The 13129-nt window shown below is 39.9% G+C and overlaps 1 long non-coding RNA gene across 1 annotated transcript; it reads left to right on the top strand.

Annotated features, from left to right (window-relative positions):
• The first annotated feature begins 4693 nt into the window (after window positions 1-4693).
• LOC105028659 lies at window positions 4694-11759 on the top strand. Its single transcript, XR_829406.3, has 3 exons — window positions 4694-4862; window positions 10515-10628; window positions 11199-11759. It is a non-coding gene; the product is annotated as an uncharacterized LOC105028659 (long non-coding RNA).
• Window positions 11760-13129: the final 1370 nt, after the last annotated feature.

The following is a 13129-nucleotide window of genomic DNA, read 5'->3' as shown; positions in this document are numbered from 1 at the left end:
GAGGTGCTCCTGTCTCCCAACTCGTGGGGGCTCCTCAGAACGGGGACCAGAGGAGGGAGGAGGACCGGGGCACACTACGGCACCCAACCCCAGAGGATCGGCGGCCACCAGAGGGTTTCCTCGACCGGCCTCCGGAGGAGCAAGCCGGTTGGTGGGGGGTTTGGCTGGCGCTGAGACCCCCCGACCAGGGAGACCCTGCGGCAGCGAAGGATGAAGAGGCCTTAATGTTTCACAGTGTAATGATTCAGACTCACCATGAGTCCCAAATGGCACCCTTTTCTCCACGTACTGTACTCTACCTCCCGCCAGTGCCCTCGGGGTAAGGTGACAACTCCAAAGCACTTACTGTTCCATCATAAGACCTGTAATGATCCCTTTATGAAAGTCCCACCCTTCAAACTCTCACATGCCATACTAATAAAGTCTAAAAGGTAAATAAATCAATGTTTAATTAAATATATTCCGTAGAGGGATAATAACAGACTAATTTTAGCAGGTAAATAGGGTAGTCCCACTGTAAATCCTTCTGCAAGTCAAGATTAGTTATTACAGGGAGTTAGCCTGGGGAAAAAGTAACTTCTGCTATCTTACACCTTGGTGTGTGTGTGTGTGTGTGTGTATGTCAGGATTATAAATGCCACCACAGTACTGCGGTGAGGTGGATGCAGAGATAATGACTAAAGACACATTAATAACTTTTAAAATGATCCCGTTTATATTTAGAGTTTATATGGTAGTTAACGCTGGGGGGCGAAAGTCGAGAGGTATGGTAAAGGAGAAGGGAGGCGTGAGGAATGGTGGGCTGGAGTGATGGAGGAGCGGAGGAGAGGGGACGGAAGAGAAGAAGAGAGGAGAAATAGAGGGGAGGGAGGAGAGGCGTGAAGAGGAACCTTGGTGCGAGGGTGCAGAGCCCGGGTTGTTTTGGGACCAGAAACTAAACCCTGGAATAGCACCAATCTGCCAGAACTACCGGGCAGTGTCCATCTGATGTGTTCAATGTCTTTAGGAGGTCATGGGCATTACGAGTTGCTCATTGAGACCTTTTTTTCAGAGGACTGGGTCCATATTTTAATGGTTGACCATGTAATGATTAAAACTTGAATGCCATACCATAAACATACACAGAGAATTATTTTATGTGGTATGCACTCACACATATAGACACACACACACACACAGACACACATACAGGCCTAAAGTGAAGGCCATGAACCCATGCAGCATAGGGGTTTCGGTTTGAATGAAGCATTTTCATTTCTCTTCTGTAGACCTTTAGAACACTGAAGGTACAAACATATAATGCAGACGACGCACCAGACCTGAGCGATGAATGACAAATAACACTCACATAAACACAGAGAGAGATCATATCCAAGAATGCATTCCCAAATCTACACATCCACTAGATAATCCCATTCCAAAATAGATAGTCCCATTCCCAACTACATTTAGTAACTAGGTAATATTCAAGGGGGATGTATCAGGAGACTAGACAAGTGGACATTTCCATAATCATTGTTGCCAGTGATAAAGGCTTGGTAATCTATCTCAGCATTAGCCTGTCAGAAAATTTGAAAATGTTTCTTTGACAGTGAACATCAACTCTGACTTGCTCTTTGGGATTTAGGCTGGGTATCTGCAAAAGCAAAGTGACAACTACTGATGTACAAAGGACTTTATAATATAACCTTGGTTGATTGATTGATTCCAAAAGGATAAAAGGCAGATTTTGTCACATTTGAGTTCTGGTAAAAACAATATTAATGTCAGAGTCTAAAATCAGACTGAAGTTTTAAGCCTGGTAGGTGAAACCTAAGTATAGAGGATAACAATGATCTGTAAGTTTCCCTTATTGGCCTTTTTTGCCTTAACATTGCAATACGAGCTAGATGACACTCAAAGCTTTTTGATTGTCCGATAAACATTTACACTGTAAACAGTAATATGGCCCAACATTGAAATTTGAGGGTTGCCAAATAAAATCTGTGAGGGTAACCTCATGCACAGTGGAGTCTGTAAGTGTTACATAATATACACGGGAGTCTGTGAGTGTAACCTCATATACACTGGAGTCTGTAATTGTTACTTCATATACAGAGACCCCACGGGGCAAGACAGCAAAGGTGGACAGTATCAAGCCTTTCCAGTCACCTTCACACCCCTGGGGCAGACTGGACTTAATGACAGACCGTGCTGAAGAGATCAGTCTTTAGTAGACACTTGGAAGTTTGCACCGAGTCTGCACATCGAACCTTAGTTGGCAGGTCATTCCACAGTAGTGGAGCTCTATGAGAAAAGGCCCTGCCTCCAGCTGATTGGTTAGAAATTCTAGGTACAATTAGAAGGCCTGCATTTTGCCATCTAAGGTTACTTGTAGGTATGAATGGCTGGATTATTTCAGCAAGGTAAGTAGGAGCAAGTCCATGTATTGATTTATAGGATAACAATAAAACCTTAAAATCAGCCCTAACCCTAACAGGCAGCCAGTGTAAAGAGGCTAGTACTGGGGTAATGTGTTCAAATTCTTTTGTTCTAGTTAGGATTCTAGCAGCCGAGCGCAGCACTAATAGAAGTTTATTTGTTGATTAATCAGGGTAACCGGAAAGAAGAGCATTGCAGTAATCTAATCTAGAAATAACAAAAGCATGGATTCGTTTTTCTGCATCAGTTTTTGATAAAAAGTTTCTGATTCTTAATGTTAATTAACCAACATATTTGTTTGCCTGAAGGTGATTATACCAAAACTAGGCGGTTTAATTATTTGACATTAGCTGAAATGCAGTATAACTACATTTACTATTATCTTCATAATCAAAAGTTGTTTATCCGTAGCGCCAGCCTTTCAATTAATTGTAAACCAATCACAGTGTCTGTCAATAATGCAACCAAATGCTGAGAATGCTTTCCGAAGGTACTGTATATTACAAACTATTATGTCCCTTCCTGAAGCTGAAGCACTAAACCACAGTTTTGAAACCTGCAGCTAAGCATCTCTGGGCAATACTAGACGCTGCCTACTTCCAGAAACACTCACCAATCAGCCTCAATCAACTGGATTGGGGTTGCACAAGTCATTTGGAATAAGTACATGTTTTTTGTTGTTAATTATCTTGAATTTGAAATGTATAACCTAGATTTGAGAGTACATTTTATAAAGCCTTTGATTATATGGCCTGCAGATATACAGTTAGCATAACATTTGCAAGCAGTTAGTGGCGAGGGTTAGAGGGGGCGAGTGTCAAACATTGAGTTTGAATCACAAGAGACTCGCAATATTTATATTTTTTAACCCTACCCGTAACCCCTGGCCTTCCCTGGCGTGTTACCAGCTCTTTCTGAAAAAAAACCTCTTATCTTTTACCACATACCAATAAAGAATAAAATGCCTGAAAATGTATCTTTAAAACAACCCAGATAGGATGTATCAATAGCACTTGCATATTTGAGAACTGTGAAATCAACACAGTCATCTTGGTCTGCACTGCATCTGATAGTTACTTTCCATCAGTGTTGTGTAGGCTAGATTTAATCTGTCGCTACATCTTGTTTTCCATTAGCAGCACCATTACAACAAGTACAATTCTGTGTGAGTGTCAACGCACTTAGCAAGTGATCAGGGGCGTGTCTAGAACATTTTGACTGTGGTGGCCAAGGTGGGGCACAGACCCCATTTAGGGGGGCCATAAGAACTTGATCCTTTCCCAGTTCAAATGAAACAATTCCAAATGTTTTGTTAGGGTTTGCATTCAAGGTCAAAATTGTATATCACTGTACCATATACTGTACCGTATTAGTTCAGGTTATCACTACCAAATCAGCCATTTGAAGATAACTCAACTCAAGGTGCAACATTCTACTTTTCACCCATTATAATTGTATGAAAGGAACGCTGCATTAAGTCAGTGGTACTCAAATCTTTCTGTGAATACCCCTCCATCTGAAAATTTTGCTGTTACCCTGAAGTAGCTTACCTGAATCAAGCAGCCAATTGGTTGACAAGTATTCCAGAGCTAGAGCACCTCTATCAACATCTAATGAATGGAATAGGGTTCCCAGGAGAGATTTGATAACCACTGCATTAAGGTATTCAAGCAGGTCTATTCCTGATCTGCACTAGATGTTACAATGTCTGGCCAGATGTTACAATGTCTGTTTCCCTGCTAGTAAGTATTGCTTACATCTCTTTGCAGGTCACCTTGCCTTTTTTTAGGTTCATCCTTTGAAATAATTGTATTAGGGTCAGCAAAGTATTTATTAGTATTTATTTATTAAATACAGGTAAAACTGTAATAATCAAATTCTAGTCTGCTCATAGGTTTTTAGGCTTCAAGCTGAAATACAATCAGCAAATAAAACAAATTCCATGACCCAACCACTTTGTATATTGATTGATGACAAATGTGGTTCTAAAAACTGCCTGCCTACCCAAACCTCTTAATCTAGCCAAATAATATCATTTTCAGACTGAATTAGGTAGTGTACAGTTGTCAGGCAATTTAAAATATGCAATTGAAATAAAAAAAGTATTTGACCAAACATTCTTCATATATAAATAGAGTACCGGTCAAAGGTTTGGACACATTCACCCATTCAATTGATTGGACACATTTACCCATTCAAATGATTGGACACACTTACTCATTCAAATGATTGGACACATTTACCCATTCAATTGATTGGACACACCAAAAATGATTGGGAAAATGTGTCTACATTTGACTGATGTATATAATTGGTTACAGAGGATTATTTATATTTTCTTAACCTGTGCCCAAGACTTTTGCATACTGTACTCGTCAATAGAAATACTTCGGACCCTGTTTTTATGTATGCACCATTCTTTTGAAAACAGGAAGTCATGGGTGAGTTTTGGAGTCATACTCAATATATGGATGGTATTTGTACCTAGAGTCATTGAATGCCCTCTTCCTGTTACCTAGCATAGTTCTTGGAAATACCTTTAAATGTGGCTGCAGTAGGCCCGAAGCTCTGGATTGTGATTCATCTGCAAATGATACATTATCAAGATTAGTAAAGTACAAGCCAGGTTGTGCTTATAGGCTTTACAACACCAGCAGAGAAAGCGGTTGTGTTGGGCGGAGTATAGACAATGTGTTTGGTGATTTGACTATTAGGTTTATTGTTTGTAATGTAGAATTGAATGTAAGCATTATCAAAAACAAGGTATGGTCTACATATTGCACTGGGTGATGTGAGATTGTTTCCAGGTGTAAGAGGCTCCCTTTCACAGTCGTCACCTAAATGAGGTGCCCTGGTAAAGGGTTCCCGTTCTCATCGTCTGCATGTTGCTGGCCACTCCTGCGTTAAGCATCTAAAGAGAACAATGCAATCTGTTACTAGGACACCAGGAGGTGAACTGGAACATATTGTATTCAAGTTAGTGTTAAAACTTTTGAAAGGTGAGATGAAAATAACAAAATGGGAAAAGGTTAGTAATCATTCCTTTGCCTACAAATTCCACAGCAGTCTGTGCTGTAAAGATTTTATCATCTCGATGGACACAGATTAAGGGATTTAAGACCAAAGTGGATACTGTTATGATGACAACAATAGCTGTGCTTAGAGCTAAGACTCATATTTTGGCTAACTGAAACATGTCAGCTAAAGAACAGGTTTAACATTTAATATTGTTTAATGTATTCTTGTTTGGCTTATTCTGTGAGTGAAGACAGGCTAATGCTGATAAATGCTGGTTTTTCCAGCACCCAACTCCAAACTAGTTAGACAGCCGGTTAATAACTAGAGATAACTCACTAACATTAGCGTACTTTAGAAAGCTAGCTAAAATTGCTTTGCTAATGTACTGTTACCATTGGCTCCCGCCCACCCGCAAAATGCAGGTAGAATTCGGCTGTGGGGTGTAACGCAGTCAGGTGGCATTCTACATATTTATACACAGGGTTTTTCCTGCATTCAAAGCTCAAAGATGATAGCCTTCCCAAAATCTGACACCGCCTGGCATGGTAAAACAAGATTTTGCTCTCATATATAAAATACCAGCGAAACACTGACGGTAGGAGGAAACTTTTTCCATATGTGTTGCCAGGTGGGGTGTATTTCCTAATTGGTAAATTTTTAATGGGCTTTGGGCGGGTCGATTATTTTCTGGAGTCTGTTGCCGAATAGTTTACGGTCAATGAAATCTGGCAATCTTGCATACAGGACCACACGGGTCCAGACATCGCGGAGTTGAGTAAAGTCGGAAAAACAATTGGATATTAGTTTTCTTTTACACCCAAGCATGTCAAAATATTCAATTAAACGTAATTACTTCTAACTACATCTAATCCGCATAAAACATTTTTTTTTTTACTTTTCAGGTGACTTTAGTAGCCTAGAATTACAGATTTGTTTTTAAAGAGAGATCGCGAGATAAACGAAGATGACTGGTGAAAAGATTAGCTTCTTAGGGTATGTACTATCACCAAAAACATTAGGTTATATAGGCAATATATAGAGTAAAAATATATATAATTAACATATTTATCAGCGACAGCAGCAGAGCCTAGCACAGCTGAAGGAAGTTATAGAGGTTAACGATGTGGCGTCAATGCAAGGATGGGGAAAAAATAACTTGACAAAGCTGTAATAAATACAGCTCTGTTTCGTTTTTTATCCAAGTCAATATTAACAAGAACATAGCATAACAAAAATAGACAACAATAATATTGACTGCTTTAATTATAAAGCTGATGAGTGATTTCATATTTCTTTTTAGATAACATGTTAACAGTTCTAGTTTATGTTAAGAATAAATATATTGCTTGCATATTTTGATTATAATTAGGGAGGACATTGTGTGCATTAGCTGCTCAAGTGGACATGGACAACAGGGCAGATTTAATACTATAATAGTTGTCTTTTTCAAGTGTTTACCCAAGTTATATGAAGTATTTCACAGAGGGGTGTCTGGTAGAGTGGGGTACCACCTTCGCCTAATTTTGAGCATGGAAAACCCCTGCATGTATGTATGTATTTATGTACTTATGTATGATTTTTAAATAATTAATTAGCATTTTATTGCATGACATAAGTATTTGATCAACTACCAACCAGTAAGAATTCCGGCTCTCACAGACCTGTCAGTTTTTGTTTAAGAAGCCCTCCTGTTCTCCACTCATTACCTGTGTTAACTGCACCTGTTTGAAATTGTTACCTGTATAAAAGACACCTGTACACACACTCAATCAAACAGACTCCAACCTCTCCACAATGGCCAAGACCAGAGAGCTGTGTAAGAATATCAGGGATAAAATTGTAGACCTGCACAAGGCTGGGATGGGCTACAGGACAATAGGCAAGCAGCTTGGTGAGAAGGCAACAACTGTTGGCGCCATTATTAGAAAATGGAAGACGTTCAAGATGATGGTCAATCTCCCTCGGTCTGGGGCTCCATGCAAGATCTCACCTCATTGGGCATCAATGATCATGAGGAAGTGAGGGATCAGCCCAGAACTACATGGCAGGACCTGGTCAATGACCTGAAGAGAGCTGGGACCACAGTCTCAAAGAAAACCATTAGTAACACACTACGCCGTCATGGATTAAAATCATGTAGCACACGCAAGGTCCCCCTGCTCATGCCAGCGCATGTCCAGGCCTGTCTGAAGTTTGCCAATGTCCATCTGGATGATCCAGAGGAGGAATCGGAGAAGGTCATGTGGTCTGATGAGACAAAAATAGAGCTTTTTGGTCTAAACTCCACTCGCCGTGTTTGGAGGAAGAAGGATGAGTACAACCCCAAGAACACTATCCCAAGCGTGAAGCATGGAGGTGGAAACATCATTCTTTGGGGATGCTTCTCTGCAAAGGGGACAGGATGACTGCACCATATTGAGGTGAAGATGGATGGGACCATGTATCGCGAGATCTTGGCCAACAACCTCCTTCCCTCAGTAAGAGCATTGAAGATGGGTCGTGACTGGGTCTTCCAGCATGACAACGACCCGAAACACACAGCCAGGGCAACTAAGGAGTGGCTCCGTAAGAAACATCTCAAGGTCCTGGAGTGGCCTAGCCAGTCTCCAGGCCTGAACCCAATATAAAATCTTTGGAGGGAGCTGAAAGTCCATATTGCCCAGAGACAGCCCTGAAACCTGAAGGATCTGGAGAAGGTCTGTATGGAGGAGTGGGCCAAAATCCCTGCTGCAGTGTGTGCAAACCTGGTCAAGAACTACAGGAAACGTATGATGTCTGTAATTGCAAACAAAGGTTTCTATACCAAATATGAAGTTCTGCTTTTCAGATGTATCAAATACTTATGTCATGCAATAAAATGCAAATGAATTACTTAAAAATCATACAATGTGATTTTCTGGATTTTTGTATTAGATTCCGTCACTCACAGTTGAAGAGTAGCTATGATAAAAATTACAGACTTCTACATGCTTTGTAAGTGGGAAAACCTGCAAAATCGGCAGTGTATCAAATACTTGTTCTCCCCACTGTATAAAACCCTAAGATGAACATCAAATCAGCTGATTAACCAATATAATCTAGCATGCTTGACAAAACAAAAATATATAGTTATATAGTGGATATAGTTATGGCAAAATAACATCAGATTTTTGAGTGGCAGATATATAAACATTATCTGAAAAAGACAATTACAGAAAGTACAATGAAAACGTAATGACATATGTAATGACAAACGTAATGGCAATTACTACATTATTTAAAATTACTGCATTTTAATTGCATGGAAATAAGCACATTGACTTCAAACAGACTGGAAGTCATCTTTAGAACCATTAGGTTCATTGTATGAGACAGGCAGAAATTATCAACATTTAAATAATGTTTACAATCTCGGATAAGGAAGGCTTGGTCATGACATTATACAACTCTGTTTCCAAAAAAGTTGGGACACTGTGTAAAATGCAAAGAGAAACAGAATGCAATGATGTGCACATCTTTTAAACCATATTCTCAATAGAAATGATCAATTCAAATGTTGAAACAGAGAAATGTTATTGTTTCATGAATAATATATGCCCACTTTGAATTTGATGCCAGCAACACAATTCAAAAAACATGGTGGAACATCTCACAACTAATTAGGTTAATTGGCAACAGGTCAGTAACACGACAGGGTATGTAAAACGATCATCCCAGAGAGGATGAGTCTTTCAGAAGTAAAGATGGGGAGGGGTTCACCACTCTGTAAAATCATGGGGTAAGACGAGCCTCACAGGTCCATTGGTTGGAGCCGGAGACATTTCTCCTTGCTAGAGTATCGGTAAGAGGGGTGAAAGAGGAACGAGGAAGAAGAGAAAACAAGGGGCCAACACGAAACAGCTCACCGTCACGCCTCTCTCTGACTCCACTGACTCCACTTTTTTTATTAATTCCCTTTCATGAAGCTCATGTTGATAGAGGGAAACAACAACACAAAGAAAATACTTATTAGTAACACCGGCACAAACGGAGCACAAACAATTGAGCCTATTTTGAGTACTTTTGGAACAGGTTGGGGTCTGGAAATGTCATCACCTAAAATTAAATGTCTAATATATAAATCACAACAGCAGCACAAACTAAACTTTAAACGGCATAAACGGAGCACAAACCAACAAGACTATTTTGGTTGAATTTTGAGCACATTCTTCAACATCTAAAAAATGACAGCAGCAAAAACTAAAATGTTAACGGCACAAAGCGGTACAAACTAAGTATAAACGATTAAGCCTACATTGCCGAAGTTTTGTTTTGGGTGGGAGGCCAACTTCAAGCAGGTGTGTAGCAACTGTATTCATTTTAAAGGAGGCATTCCTTAACGGTTTATCATTGATGGCAACACTGGATGCTGGATGGCTCTAATGTAGCTTCTACATAAGACAGTGCAGCTTTGGCTAGACATCACTTAAACTTAGGAAGTTAAGAATGATTTGTTAACTAATTGTAGTGGCCAGAAGCTTGATACGAAAGAGGTATACTGTATATTGCCAGTACAAATCAAAGGTTTGGACACACCCATTCAAGTGAATGATGATTGGCAATCAGATGACAACATTGTGACAGGTTTAATGAGCGTAATGACATATCATTAGGTTAAGGACCAACTGAGATCCCAGAGATCCTGGGTTACTGGAGATCCTGGGTTACTGGTAGGCATTTAATGAAATCACCAGCTAATCGACTATGTTTTATCTCTATTTAATATTGTAATAATTCTGTAATGGATTGTCCTTAAACCATAAACAGTCCAAGTGGCTGGATGTCATTTTTTGTGACCATTTTGTTTGTCAAGTATCTCTGTTTACCGTCCAATGTCAACAAATAACTTCAGCAAAAGGTCAGAATTGTGCAGTGTTTAAAGGGAACCACAGTAGTCTCTCATTTTGGTCATTTGTGTGTTATTCAAAATGACTGCTAGTGTCTCGGGTAGCTTTACATTAGGTAGATGTAAAATGTATTACATGCTAAAAGAAAACCAATAAACAAATGCCATGAAAGATGAGTGACAGCAATGTTGACCTTTTATCTCCAAACAGGATCCTTCAACCCCACCACCTCCCGAAGCACCATTACTGTGTCTGAGCCCATGGGGAACCGTTCTGTGAGGGATGTCACGAATGTCAGTTGCTCTGGATAGGTGCATGTGTAAGGTAGGGAATATTCCTGCAAAATGTCACAATTCATCAGACATAAAGATACTGTTTTGGCATGAAACAATTGATATTGTGTGAAACATTATCAAAATCAATGTTCATATGGTCCTCTTGTAATAATAGTTTTTTTACTAACACAGGTAGGGATAGGTATATTGACTAACACAGGTAGAAATAGGTCCATTGACTAACACAGGTAGGAATAGGTCCATTGACTAACACAGGTAGGAATAGGTCCATTGACTAACACAGGTAGGAATAGGTCCATTGACTAACACAGGTAGGAAAAGGTCCATTGACTAACGCAGGTTTGAATAGGTCCATTGATTAACACAGGCAGAAGATGAACAAATCTACAACAATTTAGTTTTATCAGGCTAATGTGTTTAATGCACCAATGATCAGTTTTCATGAAGTCTGACAAAGTCATGTAAACTAGCATGATTTCCCTAGCCTGCTAACATTAGTTTAGCCAGGAACTCAGACAGTCATAGGTACCTCATACAAAACGAACGGGATGATGCCAACCTGCTCAGCACTCTCTTGCTTTGCCTCCTCTGCATGCAGGGCTGACCAGATGTTAGGTGATTACCTGAGAATAGGCCGGGACCAGGGCCAGTTGTAGAACAATCTGAAGGGGGCCTCGGGGGCCAACACCAAGCAGCAGAGAGATGCCTACCACGGAATGAAAGAATGGACTGACAACAACAACATGTAGATCAGAAGAGTCACCAGAAATTCTTCTCTATTCTCACTCTTTTTTCTGTTCCTCCTGCATTCTGATTACATTAACTTTAAATTTGAGTCCTTTAGCATATATAATATCCAAATTGATGTATGATTATATTAAGACCTCTAGGTGGGACAAACATGAATTACAGTGTAAACCTACTCTCCTATCTTTCCCTCACACATTCCCCCTGACTCCCTGCTCCTTCCTAAAAGCATTTCAGCTGTAGTGATAAGGTATTGAGTAATTATAGCTAAATATTGATGAGTGATCATTAAAGTTATGAAGTTGATGTCACTTGGATTTCCTGTTGGACCAAAAATATAATCGGGAATTCATATTAGATGACAACATATTTCTTTCAACATTTTCATTTCCTTTTCAAAAACTCAGATAGTAGGCCCTGTATACAGTTTAAAGTGATTCTCTTTGATACATTCTGTCATTTAATAAATCTGGAGTTGTGGTATTTTGTTTTTTTTCTTGTTGTTAAGTTATGGAATCCCAGGATGCTGTTACATAATTTATACTTCCAGCTACAGTGGCTAAATTGGCTTTTACTTTTAATCAGTTACATTTGGAGAATCCTGATTGTCCACCTTTTCGATGTCCTACAAAATGCCCTTAACATTTAAATCACCAAATAAACCTTATCTTAACCCTAGAAATAAGTTACTAATCAAAGATAGTTTGTTGTTTGTAGGATTATCAGTGCAGCATCAACAGATGGACATTAAAACTACAAAAATCGCTTTCTCACACAATACATACACCCTTCTGCAAGGTCATAGGTTTGAGTTGCATATTCGGGGGTCAGGGTCAATGGATCCTGGAATTTTCACTATTTTCTGTGGTCAAATTAACCTCTCTGTAATACTGCGGGGTCAGGAACCCTGAAATCTTTCAATCTTGCCCACCTGGTAAATAAATAATCTCTTTCCTGGTTTGCGTCTGCAGAGGTAAACAGCACTGCTTTTCAACACGAATAAAAAAGACAAAAGGTTTTGTCAATTTGAGCGAGTCACGCAGTCAATCTGACAGAGACAGAGAAAGAGTAAGGAGTTACATGCATTCCCCACTGAGCGCGTTGCGTACGTGATTGTTGCACAATACATGTAAACATCAATTTTATTCAATTATTGTATCTCAGCTCGCGCGCGTCAACAAGCGTCTGCGATGTCCTGCGCTCAAATATACACTCACCTAAAGGATTATTAGGAACACCATACTAATACTGTGTTTGACCCCCTTTCGCCTTCAGAACTGCCTTAATTCTACGTGGCATTGATTCAACAAGGTGCTGAAAGCATTCTTTAGGAATGTTGGCCCATATTGATAGGATAGCATCTTGAAGTTGATGGAGATTTGTGGGATGCACATCCAGGGCACGAAGCTCCCGTTCCACCACATCCCAAAGATGCTCTATTGGGTTGAGATCTGGTGACTGTGGGGGCCATTTCAGTACAGTGAACTCATTGTCATGTTCAGGAAACCAATTTGAAATGATTCGAGCTTTGTGACATGGTGCATTATCCTGCTGGAAGTAGCCATCAGAGGATGGGTACATGGTGGTCATAAAGGGAAGGACATGGTCAGAAACAATGCTCAGGTAGGCCGTGGCATTTAAACGATGCCCAATTGGCACTAAGGGGCCTAAAGTGTGCCAAGAAAACATCCCCCACACCATTACACCACCACCACCAGCCTGCACAGTGGTAACAAGGCATGATGGATCCATGTTAACCATCTGAATGTCTCAACAGAAATC

Source organism: Esox lucius, chromosome 7, assembly GCF_011004845.1.
Source record: "Esox lucius isolate fEsoLuc1 chromosome 7, fEsoLuc1.pri, whole genome shotgun sequence".
Lineage (NCBI taxonomy): Eukaryota > Metazoa > Chordata > Actinopteri > Esociformes > Esocidae > Esox > Esox lucius.
Note: the sequence above shows the minus strand (reverse complement) of the source record. Positions and strands in the feature narration are given on the sequence as shown.